Source organism: Humulus lupulus, chromosome 6 (genome assembly GCF_963169125.1).
Source record: "Humulus lupulus chromosome 6, drHumLupu1.1, whole genome shotgun sequence".
Lineage (NCBI taxonomy): Eukaryota > Viridiplantae > Streptophyta > Magnoliopsida > Rosales > Cannabaceae > Humulus > Humulus lupulus.
Window position 1 is genome coordinate 157,831,686 of NC_084798.1, and position 4,072 is coordinate 157,835,757.

Sequence of the window (4,072 nt, forward strand, 5' to 3'; positions counted from 1 at the left end):
AACAATATCAATTTCAATTTCAACAACACCAATCGCAAAAATACTTAGATGACTTTAAAAAGTTAGAGCAATCCTTTGAGCAAAGACTACGTAGTCAAGCTGAACAATTTGAAGTAGAACGAAAATGAGAAAGAGAAGAACGAGAACAAGAACAAGAACGAGAGTTATTTTTGACAAAGTTTACAGAATTAGCAAACCAAATTTCATCATTAAAAGGAAGTGAAGTGAGTTTGCCTATGATAGTTTCACGAACAAGTGAGACCCCTACGCCAATGGAGGTGGTAAATGAGTCTTTAGTTTCTTCAAAGGTATTTTATTCTTCACCTATTCATATTATTATTTTAGAAAAAATCTATTATAACATAAATATTATTTTGTCCTCGTCTTGAGCTTGTAGGATAATCAGAAGTCTAGATTATTGACAGAAAATGGTGATACTGTTGCTATTGGACAAATAATGGCAACAAGCGGAAAAATTCATTGTGTTGACTTAAGAAAGGGTAACTATCGTGTGCAAGTGGATGAGTGCTGCAATGATGAGGCTAAACTTATTTTTTCTATTGGAGATGAGATTTCTTTAGTACATCATGCTGTCAGCCACTATGTTGAGTGGCCATCTCATCTGATCATTCCTTACGATTCAGATTTGGTAAGACATTGACAAGAAACTATATTTAGTGATTGAATTATTTTTCATGACTAACATGTGTTACTTTCATGTTGAAGCTACCTAAGAAGACAAAGAAGCAAAAAAGGAATAGTTCACCAATACCTAATGCCCCAATGACACAAGAGAAGTCTCATCCTTCCCAAAAACTTCCTAGTCAAAATGAAGTAGTGTCAATTAAAGCTAGTGCCCCGATACTCTTCAAGATTCCTAGCGGGGTTCCTCGCTTTCTCAAGTGTCTATTAACTACCGTGAAGTATGTGGAGCCAAGTTTCATGATCAAAATTCCAATGGATTTTGAGATATTCGGCCATGAGAATGATTTATATATCTCACAAGAAGATATAGTCCATGTTGGCTTAATGGAAGAGATTGGAGCATCATGTGTATCGTTATATATCAGGTATCAAAGATTTTTAAAATAATTATAAGTTTGTTCATAACTTATTTTATAAATTTAATAGAGATATATTTTTTATGTAGGATTTTATACTTCCAGTTAGTGAAAAGAGAGATTAGTCACTTTTTTCGTTTTGTTGAGCCAATTTGGTTATCAAATGTTGGATCCACTGAAGAAGAACGAGTTGAATGAGTATCAAAGCGTATGATTGATTCAAATCCGGGTCAGATGTGGTTGTTGCCATATCATAAGGGGTAAGTTTTTTACTTTTAGTATTTTGTTAGTGAATATATATAATATTAATAATGAAATATTTTTGTGTTTTTGTTAGAAAGCATTGGATGCTTATAATAATTGATTTTGATCACCAATTGTGCTATTTCCTGTATTCTCTTCACAATTTTCCACCAGATGAAATCAAATCTCTCATTTCTCGGTAAAAATCTAACCAATTAACTGCATACTCTTTAATTCATTTAAAATTAACAACATCTAAATGTTTATGTTATTATTATTTAGTGTCTTTCAACATTTACGCACAAATAATGCAAAAACTAAGGAAGTCGCGTGGAGAACAATTAAGTGTCCTCATCAACCATTACAATCAGTACAATGTGGGTTCTATGTTATGAGGATGATGAAGGACTTCGTGACAAATGAGTTTTCAATGCGATGGATAACTAGTAATGTAAGTGAAAATATTCATTATTAAAGTTCTAGCTTTACCTTAAGATTAAATATATTAATTCAACTCATGCAATGAATTTTGTTTTAGTGTGGCGGGAAGAACTATTACACAAAGGATGAGATCAATGAAGTGCGTGAAGAATGGGCACAATGCGTCATGGATTTGATGAGTACTACATAGGTCCACTCACTTTTGTTAACTTAGACTTTTAATGAGATATACTTACAATGTTAACTTAGACTTTCTTGAAGATATACACACTTTTGTTGCCTAACTATAGTTTACAATGCTTATGTGAGTCATTTTGTAATTAACTTAAGACTCGTTATTTTAGATACTTAGTTCAAATTCTAGTATTTTATATTATTGTGATATATGTTTTGTTTTGTTCAGTTTTTTGTATAAAAAAACATGATTTGTTTTGGGCATAATACACTTTTTAAGAGAAAAAAAACACCATAAGTTGATTCTACTAAAATTGACAATAGATGTCTACACCATAAGTCGGCTGTGAACCGACATATCATGTTTTACACCAGAGGTCGGTGTACAACCGACCTACCATGTCTTACACTAGAGGTCGGCTTGCAATCGATGTACCATGTCTTACACCAGATGTCAGTTTTCCACCGACGTACCATGTCTTACACCAGATGTCGGTTTGGCGCCAACTGACCTACCATATTTTTACATCATAAGTCACTGCATGGGAAGTCAGTTCCCAACCGACTTATGAACATTCAGATGTCAGTTTTTAACCGACTTGTCATGTAATTTTTGTAGTAGTGCACGTAGGCCTTGGGGGCAGCTGTGCAAAAACACTACCACCCGAAGAGCGGAGTAGCCTCCGCCATCAGCAGAACAGCCTGCTCTGCCGAGGCCCCGGAGAAGTAACCGAGCTGTAGGTCCTACCAACCCAACTGCGGAAGCACCAGCCGGAGTAGGGAATAACCGAGCCCCCTCGGAGGCTCGGACCCAAAATCCTGGTACTGCGCAGAACATTGCAAAACCTGATCAAGCAAACTCAAGGCCTTCTAGGCCCTGTAATGGATGGTAGCCACCATCGCCAATAAGGCATCCCTCACCAACTCGGAGGAATGCACAACCGACCAATGGTGATAAGGAAAGGCGTGCTTGGCGGAGGCGTGGAAATGAGGAAACTGCTAGGGAGCATAGGGGTCCCCACCCCATGAGAAGCAAAATGTCTCGATCTCACACTTTTGAGACGAGACAACCAGCAAGAAATCCATCTTGATATAACCGTGCAACGAGCCATGTCAGTGAAGGCTCGGGTGACACCAGGTCTGTAAGTATATACGACTAAGAATGTAAAAACACTGGAAATCGAGGTGAGCTCCCAGATTTACGGGAGCATTTAAATCATAATCGGGGGCGCGATAATCCCCAGAATTCTTACCTGAGAGACCATCTCAACGGGCAGAAGCATCCTGCACCAAGGCGAGGAGCTGGAGTTGTAATCAACGATAACCATTTCCCGCTGCTTCAAGTCAGACTCCCCGTAGATCCAATCCAAGAAAGGATTGAACAGTTGGAAAGAGCATTCAGGCTCTTGCAAAACGAACGAGGCCGGGAACGGGATGAAGAGTTCGATGAAGAACTCGAGACCTTCGCCCCGAATATTTCTAGCACGCTATTTCCTCAAGGGTTCAGAATTCCTCATGTCCCACCCTTTGATGGGAATTCGGATCTGAACATCCATTTAAGTACATTCAACACAATCATGCGAGCCAGTAATGTGGGCTACGAGGTCAGATGCATGCTGTTCCCAGCCTCACTCACGGGACCAACGAAGAACTGGTTTGAAAAATATAAGAGACATTCGATTGCTTCTTGGGTTCAATTATCAAGAGATTTCAAGAAGCAATTCAAGGTCATGGTCGGCATTAGGCCCGAGGCATCTGCCTTGACCAATGTTCGACAGCAGCCAAATGAGACAATGAAAAGCTATCTCACAAGGTTGAACTTGGAAGTCGCTCGAGCCCATGACGTCGACGACAGTGGCCATTTAATGGCTCTCTAAGTTGGAGTAATGCCTAGAAGTCCTCTCTAGGAGGATATGCAAAGGAAGCCCGTAAGGTCCTTAACCGAGTTCAACCAACGAGCTCAGAGGTTTGTTAATGTAGAAGAGGCGAGGTCAACATTGAATATAACCTCTCAGCCCATAACTACAACAACAAACACAAACTCTACCTCAACCTCAGTGGATCCTACGACCTCAAAACTTACCAGGGAAAACCCTTCTAAAAGAAAGAAAAATGAAGGGAATAATCTTGGGCGAAAGGGGGAAAGAAGAAGA

General features: G+C 39.1%; 1 long non-coding RNA gene across 1 annotated transcript; it reads left to right on the top strand.

The window, feature by feature from the left end:
- The first annotated feature begins 1,192 nt into the window (after window positions 1-1,192).
- On the top strand, window positions 1,193-2,129 carry LOC133784265 (uncharacterized). Its single transcript, XR_009871239.1, has 3 exons — window positions 1,193-1,321; window positions 1,399-1,755; window positions 1,843-2,129. It is a non-coding gene; the product is annotated as an uncharacterized LOC133784265 (long non-coding RNA).
- The last annotated feature ends 1,943 nt before the right edge of the window (window positions 2,130-4,072 follow it).